This window comes from Patagioenas fasciata, chromosome 1 (assembly GCF_037038585.1).
Source record: "Patagioenas fasciata isolate bPatFas1 chromosome 1, bPatFas1.hap1, whole genome shotgun sequence".
Lineage (NCBI taxonomy): Eukaryota > Metazoa > Chordata > Aves > Columbiformes > Columbidae > Patagioenas > Patagioenas fasciata.
Window position 1 is genome coordinate 100,899,021 of NC_092520.1, and position 9,613 is coordinate 100,908,633.

Genomic DNA, 9,613 nt, shown 5'->3' on the forward strand with positions numbered 1-9,613 from the left:
TGTTCCTAACATGTCTTTCAAGCTAACTGATCATGCATAGCATTTTTATCCTCCTTTGCACTGAAAAGTTCATAGAACAGTGATCCTTTTGCACCATGACAGTTTTGCAAAAATATTCGGGTCTCAGGGTTCCTAATTCCTTTGCAGTAATTTTACCCCCTTGTTTAGAAATTAATTTAGTTCCTCTCCTGCTCTGTGGAATTGTGTTCTGTGTATTCCTGCACAAATCTGATGCCAGACAGTTGCAATAGGCCTAGCTATTTCACACCTTCATCATAAAAGGGACAATGTAAAATTCTGGATATATAAACCCCAACAAAAAGAGTGGTGTGAAGACTGAAATGAAAGAGACCCAGCTCCTGCATTGGTGAAGATGTTGCTGAGCTGAGGTCGTTGGACTCCTTCCCACATAGCAGGAGGAAAACTAAGGAGAGACCTCAATCAGTCTCTTTGATTTTGTAGGGTGAAATCTTTATTTTGAACACTGTGAAATCTTTGTTTACCAACCTTTCCTTAATTCTACACCAAAGAGGAGCTAAGCTGTCTTTCCTGAAGAGACTGCCTTCACTTGCAGCCTGAAGCTGTCCCTGTATGCACTTGCCTTCACTCAAGGGAATGACATAGTCTGAAACTTCTGCTCTATTTAGTTTACAAAATAAATTATTCCATGCTAAGACCAGGGCAGAAAAGTGGATAGATGTGAGCCAGGAAAAAAATGTCAGTGCGACTCCAGTAAGGATTGGCAGATTCTTCTATGTCTTTGCTTTACACTATAACCCTCAGTGCAGTTCCCTGCTCTGGCACTTCCTCACACTGCCTTTTGCAATGATCATGAGAGGCCCACGTGCTGTACTCAAAAAATCCATGTGCGATCCAGACGCTGTTTGCCATGTCAGTCTTGCTTAAAGTCAAAGGGCACAAAGCAGGACAGAATGGCTGTGCACTGCTGTTATTGGAAGGAAGAGCCACCACCAGCAAAGTACCCTGTCTAAATACAGACAGAAATTTTATTACAATAAGCTGGCAGTAGATTCCAGGTAGAGCAGGATTAAAGTTAGGGTAGCACAGCCTCCCATGCTGTTGTAGTTTAACCTGGCAGGCAGCTAAACACCACACACAGCCTTTTGCTCACTTCCTCCCTTGCAGTGGGATGAGGGGGGAAGAAGGGGCAAATAAAAGGATAAACCTCATGGGTTAAGATAAAGACAGTTTAGTAGGACAGAAAAAGAAATTATAATAATAACACCACCAACAACAGCAATAAAAATAGCAATAACAGAATATATAGAATCAGTCACGCACAATGCAAGCGCTCAGCACCTGGTTATCGATGCCCATGCTCGGGCAGCGGTTCCCCAGGCCAGCTACCCTTAAAATAGATACTGAGCATGACATCATATGGTATGGAGTATCCCTTTGGTCAGTTGGGGTCAGGTGTCCTGACTGTGCCCCCTCCCAGCTTCATATGCACGTGGTGCGGTGTGAAAAGCCCTTGCCTCCTTAGCAAGAACTAACACATCAGTGTGTTATCAACATTTTTCTCATTTTATATCTAAAGCACAGCACTACACCAGCTACTAGGAAGCAAATACACTCTACCCCAGCTGAAACTAGGGCAGATGCAGAAACGCAGCCGACAAGCTGTGGAGACCCCCCCAGCGCCGCCAGGGGGCAGCCGCGGCTCCGCAGCCCGTGAATTGCCCGCGCGCGGCGAGCGGCTGGGCAGCGCCATCTGCTGGGGAGCGCGGGCTGGCCCAGGCGCAGGGGCCGCGACCACGCATCGCTCATGGGGTGCAGCTCCGCTGGGGGGTGATGGAGGAGACGTGCCCGTTCTGTCCTGGTCTGTCACGTTCCTGCTAATAATCTCTTTCTTGCTTTCCTCCCCAGTCTGTGATCTTTCTTTTGGCACTGGGGTGTCAAATCCTGTTTCTGATTAGCAGCTCATGATCAGAGTCTGGGAGAGGACCTCCCGAAGATCAGTTAGCCCGCATTCGTGCTTCTAAATAGGGTCCACTAGAACTGTGTCACTCCTGACACATGTTTACATCACCACTTCCACAATTAGAAATAATAGAACCATAAAGTCATAGAATAGTTTGAGTTGGAAGGGACCTTCAAAGCTCATCCAGTCCAACCTCCCTGCCATGAGCAGGGGCATCTTCAACTAGATCAGGTTGCTCAGAGGCCCATCCAGCCTGGCCTGGAATGTCTCCAGGGATGGGGCATCTACCACTTCTCTGGGCAAACTGTGCCAGTTTTTAACCATTGTCATTGTAAAAAATTTCTTCCTCATGTCTAGCCTGAATCCCCCCTCCTTTAGTTTAAAACCATTACCTCTTGTGCTTTCACAACAGGCCCTGCTAAAGTGTCTGTTCCCAGATAAGCAGGGGTGCCTCAGGCTGCTGCATCTGTGCTTTAGTGGCTCATAACTGAGAGTATGCTGTGAGGACTCCACCTAAAAATGCATGACAGGAGAGTTCTTCTCAGATGGTGTTAGTGGACTAGGCCAGGCACTGGGGAGAGAGAGCTGTGTGTGTCTGCACATATTGCCTTTTGCAGCAGTCCCTGGACCGACTCTGGCAGTCAATCTCCTGTGCTTTTGTCTGGGGAGACACCTTATTGTTCTGCTCCCCAAAGGATGCTGACACAGCATGCGTGGTGGTGGGCAGTGGTAAGGGATGGGGCAGGTTTTCCTTAGGTGTCTGTTGTGGCACATTTTCATTCAGTAGGCTACCTGCAGTACTTCTAAGCACACTGGGGAGACTGTGAAATTTTTCTAAAAGACCTGTAAAAGCTGAGGAAGAAAACAAGTCCACTGTCAGTAATTGTAAGTTTACATTTTGTATTAAATGTTAAGTTGCCATTCAGGGATCAACACTTCCACAGGGAAATATTTTAGGTGATAGTAAGTCAGAAACAAGAATGAAAGTCACTGGTGTGGAACTTAGGTAAAATACCAGCACAGCATCAATTCACTGGCTACTGTGGCCTGTAAAGTCCAGACAATGGCTTTTTTTTTTTTTTTCTTTTCTCTTTTAACTTAAATACCACTTCACCATTGTTTCCCTCAGGATCCAAGCTCCCACTTACATGGCCAATTGCTGACTTTTGCAGCTGTGAGCTTCCTGATGGATCTGAAAATCTAGCAGCCTTGACTCATCACAAGCCTTCTGCTGTTAAGAGTGAGGCAAGCTGCCTTGTGCTAGGATTTTCCCATTGCTCCACATCTATCACCTGTCTCTCATCTTTGCCTCCAAAAAACAATTTCTGAAAATGAGTCTGTCCTTTTATTGCATTTGCACCATGGCCAGCATTGGATCCATGGCTTGATGGTTTGCATGTTATGATAGGACACAGGGAGGCGGCCTGGGAGCACGCACATGCACCAAAAAAACATCACTGTAACCCCAGGTCTAAGCTAAACCTGTACCGTGCCCTGACACAGCTTTATCCGTTGGCTGTCTTAGTGTCTGTGTTAGTGGTGTGGAAGAAGTGGCATCAATATAACAACACAGCCATAGAAATATTCCACTATCTGTCTTCATGTACAGGAGCCACTACCCAGGTCTGAACACTACAGCACCTACACCCTAAGTATTCATGTCTGTATTACTTTACATTGCTGCAGTTTGTCTTATAAAATACAAAGGAGTGCTGTGACAGCTTTTTGCTGATTTTTCCCTCTCCCAGTCCTCAGCATGGCCGTGACAGGGTGACCCTGTTCTGTTAGCAGATGTCTGTCCATGACCAGACACTTGACAGATACAGCCTCTAGCTCAGTCCTGTTTGTACTGAGGATTTTTAGTTTTCAGTAATGTTAGTAGGGGAAACACTGAGAAAAGATGTCATGTTTAATGAACATGTCTAAGCAAAACAACATGACACAATGAACTGTGGTACCAAGGAACAGGCTTTTGTTTAAAGCTTTTGCTTAAAAATTATCCTGTGGCTAGATTATTAAAGTGTGTAATCCCTGTGCCAAGATCCAGCATGAAGCCTATAGCTGCTGAATCATACTTAAACTGCCTCTTAATATAGATTTACACTGCTTCAGCCACACAATCAGTGAATTTATATGTTTCCCTTCACCCATTTGTCATGATAGAGCTTTTTTACTCCTGGATTTGCCCTGATAACTTGGACACTTGTCTGAGTGTAGCTCGCAAAGCCCTATGTGGCTTAAGTTACACTCAAGAGAAACTTGAAGGTATGCATCCATCTCTTTGGAAAACTTCATGAAGACACAAATGACACACGACCTGGGATTTGAATAGGGATGACTTTCTGCCAGGCTAAATTACCGTTGGATTAATAGCTACTGAAGCCTCCAGTTGCAAGACAATTTACAGCACTTTATACATACATACGTACTTCCCTCCTGTAATACATTTTTAGCACTTCCAGAGAAACCAGTATTAAAAATGAAACTTAAATGAGTTGATCCAATTGGGGAATACAATTTTCACAATGTTATTTATTCATTATCTTTCTTGCATTTATGATCTTTTCATGTAAGATTTGATAGTTTAATGATATTCTGCTATTTTTGTTGCTCAGGCTTTCATGCGAGTAGTAACAGGCTGGAGATATCTCAGTTCTTCTCAGCTGTATTTAGAGATCCTTCTCCTGCATAGTTTTCTGCCAAAGCTAAGAGAGCTGTGTCCACCGTGGTTGAAACCAGAGCCTTTGACTGCTAATTACAGTGATCTCTAACACTTTCTTTTGTATTCTGGAACACCACCCCACCTCACTGAGACTCTTGCTACCTGGCAGGGAGAGTCTGCCAGATCATACTCCAATCCTTTGCCAATATTTTTTTTTCCATACAAATATGCTCTTACACATGCTAAAATAGCATTTAGTTTTCTAGTACACTAGAAGATCTTGTGAATGAGTGATATGCCTAAGACCATAGAGACTTTGTGGTATTTAATTTTAGATCTCCCATTAGTAGATGTTCCCTTTTCCTTGCCTACTGCTCATTTGCTGCTGTACCCTGTGAAGAACAGCGATGTATAGTTTATTAAGACAGCAGCTCAAACACATAAGCCCTTGATTGCTATAGGACAAGTGATTTATAGGTGTTCACTAATGGATTCCGGCATGGGGCTGTTGGGGGCTTCCATTTAATTTTGTACCAACGACAAATTACGCAGAAGAATCAGGTGTAACTGGCAGTTGAGTCATTTGATAAGTTGGTGGTACAGCACCCTTTGGCCTTCCCTGAATTTGCCTTACTATCAATCTTTATGGCACCACATCAACATCATTACTGAGGTCCATATTTCACAGCAAGGCAGAAGTAATTTTTCACTTACTACATGCCTTACCTGTCCCTACCTGATAACCTGTCTCCTCTGCAATGTTTTTGCTTTCCTCTTACTCTAAAGCAGTTTGGTTCATTTCTGATATACACAGCCAAATTACCATGAATTAGACTTGGTATGTGCAATGTCTTAGGTTTCTCCAATCAATTATATTCTATCTTTCTGTAAATAACAGACACTGATTTTTTAGTGCATCACATCTTGTCAGCTGATGAAGAAAATATGATCCAAACAAAAACAAGTCAGCTACCACATGGTCTTAAAAACTCTCTGATGTATTGCACAGGTCATTGTTTTTCTTTACGTTCATAAGGAAGTTGCAATTAGTTAAGCAAATTGCACATATTATGTCAGTGTTTAATATTTCTATTCTGACCATTAGCATAGAAATTGCCTGTTTGTGCTGAGATGTGGAATCAAAACTAATGTGTGTACTGCAACACACTATATATAATTAAGACTATAGTGATATTAAAACAGACAAACAATAACGACTTTTTTTTCTAATGAGGCTATGTCTAGATCGAGGACATCCTCTCAACTGCCAAGGCTGGGGTAGCTGCCTGGCTGTACCTGGAGTCCTCACTGAGGATTGCACCATGCACCTCAGAGAAAACGAGTGGATAAATCCAACGCACCCTCAATGCAGTATGTGTCAAAGTTGCCGCACACATTCCTGTGGGTTTGCAGTGACCTTTTCTTTTTTTTTTTTTTTTTTTTTATTTTTTTTGGTAAAATATTTATTTTTCTCATGTTTGGTCTTTCTTCTCCTTTTTGCTTGAAAAATAAGAAGGGGCAGAAGGTGCAGGGGGGAAACACACAAGAATCCATGAACACAATGAAAAAAACCCTAATTACTTTGCAGTTGTAAGGCTACTTTGCTTTCCTTTGTAGCTCCAAAGTTGATGCTATTCCTGTTTGAAAAATCTCCTTTTGAATCTATTTTTTTTAAAATTACACTTGCATGCTTTTGAGCTACTGCCCACTATTATTAAAATTTTCAAAGTGGTAACAAAGAATTGGCGTACTGCATGAGTTCTGTTCTTTTCAAGGCGACGCAACTTTGGTTCTCAAGAGCACCCCTACTGAAAAATGCAGATGAGAGTTTCTCTGTGCCTTGTTTCTCCGTGCCTTGTTTCTCCATTTCTGTTTAAAACAACCACCATGAAGCAGCCAAGAGGAGGGAGAAGCAGCTACAACATGTATTCTAAAGAACATAACTGGTGCTATGAGGGCCACCAACTGCAAAATTAAAGCAACTGCAAGCACCACTCTCTCCTGAGAGCCGTCGTGTTCAGTGCACATCTTACCACAACGCAGATTTACAAGAACTGCAAATCCACACGAACACAATAAAATGCAACACTGGTACCTTGTCTCAAGGTGCTTCACTGCTGTTTTGATATTTAGCTCCCACTCTAGAAGACGGATGTGAATTAATCTTCACCTTGACAACCTCTGGCATTGCTCTCCATCTGAATCCATCTCTGATCATTTTCCTGACAGTATCTGTGGCTGATGAAAGCTCTGCACTGACAGGGCACATTAATCAGATGAAAAGAATAGCTGATGAAAGAATTTTCAGAAGTTAATACCTGCAACATTTATTCCCTGTCATTTTGTTTGCTCTGTCAAAATACGAACTTAAACAATTATGATGGCACAGAACATGTGTTTAGAAGGGTATTTCTGCTTCATTAAATCAGGTCTCACCTTCAGGGCCAAAAAGTTAAAACTTGTGATGTTTGTCAGGAAATATCTCGGTAAGCAATATCCAACTAATTAGCATCTCTCCCCTGCTTAGATGTGTTTACCCATTAATGCTAGGAGCCTTTACACATAGCAGCATTCCCATCTGAATGGCAAAATTTTCATACCCGAGTGCAGACACTCATAATTTCTTTAAAATTTAATTTCAGCAGCAAGAACTTTTACATATGTCTGAGAAATACAGAAAAGGATAAAACTATTCTTTTTTTTTTCCCCAGGATATAAAGTTGGCATTCATTCAAGGGAGAAATTCAGTAAAATTGTACATTGTCATTTTGAAGCAATTATCTTTCATTTTGGCTTCAGTTTCAGAGTGAGCCCAAGAGACCTAACTTACTTTTCATGGTCAGTAAGAAAGTACATAATCCTTAACACCTCAACTGCATTTTAAAATATGGGATTATAAATACGCACTATGATGTTTGGCTTGCAAATATCTCACTTCAAGTAAGTAGGAATATAAAATAGTTTGTTTTAGACTAGATATTCTCAGCTGTGATGGAAAAAAAATAGAAATTACTGGGAAATTAAAAAAAAATCCCCCTCCTTTCCTTTTTTAAATTAGATTACAGTTTACCAACACCAAGTATTTACCAATTCTAAGCCAGGCTGCAAATGTCACTGGATTGGCTTGTAAGTAATCAATCTTTTTAAAAAAGGTTCATTTTAGTTGTCATGCATTTTTTAAGTCTAACAGAACCTCACCTTTTATTAGAATGGTTAGAAACTTACTTTAAATAAGTTGTTCTGCAATCAACGGAACACAGAAAATAGAGTGTCCTGCAGAGTCCACACTGCATCCTTCAAACTGAAGTTATTCCTATTACCTCCCATGACTTTACTATGTTGTCCTCTTCCTTTCTGCATCTCTTCATCCCCACAGCTCCTAGTCCTGTTTCATTTCAAGGGCAAGAGGTAGCAGGTGTGTGGATCTCTAAACGACGCACAGGTTTATAACATGGCAATTGCTCGGCTTGCTAAGTCTCCAGCCAGAAGGCCAAAGCAGATCGCTCATGCCGAAACCTTTCTTATCAGTTGGATCATTTTATCAATTCCCATCTTTTCCTCCTGGAAGCTGATAGTCTTCACAAAGCTTGTATAAGCCTGCTTTATTTCCTCAGGTATCTGTCCTCAGAAAAATTCAATTTTAATGTGTCCAGTGAGTTTGATACGTATTGGGGAGAATAAGGCTGACAGAGGAACAGTGTGGTCATATCAGTTTTTCCTTAAGGAACTGTGTTAAAACCAAGTTATCAATATTGTGCCTAAACCTGAAATTTTTCATTGAGGTTTTAATATACATTTGATTAAAAAAAAATATTCTGGATATTCACTTAAAAATCATCCCTAGAGACTAAAAAGAATGTCTGCTAGAAAGGATTAATCACATTCTGTGTTTTAGAGAGTGCAGCTCTTACTAGCAGATAGTGGTGTCCGTTGCCACCAGGACTTCTGAAACCCTTTCTTACTGTCCCTCGTTTAAGTGACGTACATGCATTACAACTTGTTACAATGTATCTATTTACACCTGTATTTTAAAGCTACATATATATTATATGTATATAAATTTACAAACACTTAAACATGTTACAAAGTTTTTATGCATTCATGTGTCTCCACAGTAGTCCTCAGTGTGGATTTTGCAGGCTATTCCCAAGGTCAGAGAAAAGCGCATGTTAAATCCAGATGGGCATGAAACAAGAGCGCAGGAAAAAGTTACAAGATCCTATATAAGGTAATGATTTATTTCTGATTCCCAATGTAGGCCAACTAAATATTCTGATTCTGACAACAAATAAGTTATATGGATCTTGTCTGCTAGGACATTGGTCTCTTAAACTGCCTGCCTACTACAAAATTTTCTGCTGAGACCCCACCCAGCTGAACAAGCATTGGAAGTACCACTGGCTGGATGAAAAGGAATTCCCAATCAATCACAGCTTATTCTTCTGTCAGATCAACTTGAAAAGATTTCTTCCACTGCATGGTAACATGACAGTGTGCTGTATAACCTTTACCTTGGATTTTTGAAAGCAGAGGACTAACACAACTTAAAGGAGGTGTTTCAACATTTTAATTGGTGTTCTTTTACAAGTATAAAATAAAACGTATGTATTAGATCTTGCATACTCTTATACACATGGATAATCTTTATTGAGCAATCCTTTGTGTGACTCGAGACTACTCAATGAGTAGTTTTTAACAGTAGCCCTATACCCTCCCACTGAACACATACACCTCTAATATTCATTGGGGAGAATAAAACCACAGTAAACTTGCAGCAAGAGGTCGGTCATTCATACGCATTGCATCCTTTGTAGCTAATACCATCCTCTCAGTGCAGCCACTGTGTGTACTGGTAACACCACTGCCTAGACTGTCACTATCCTGAGCAAAACTGCCTCTCCTATCATTACGGCACGCTTTCGAAAAATAAGCTTATCCTTTAAACACCAGTCTTAACAGAACATCTTTGTCTCTGTGACTCCCTCTCATACACTCTTTCTACCAGCAAT

General features: G+C 41.2%; 1 long non-coding RNA gene across 1 annotated transcript; it reads left to right on the plus strand.

Annotated features, from left to right (window-relative positions):
• The first annotated feature begins 1,770 nt into the window (after positions 1-1,770).
• LOC136097293 (uncharacterized) lies at positions 1,771-9,050 on the plus strand. The gene is made up of 3 exons (XR_010650772.2): positions 1,771-1,840; positions 8,720-8,832; positions 8,920-9,050. It is a non-coding gene; the product is annotated as an uncharacterized lncRNA (long non-coding RNA).
• The last annotated feature ends 563 nt before the right edge of the window (positions 9,051-9,613 follow it).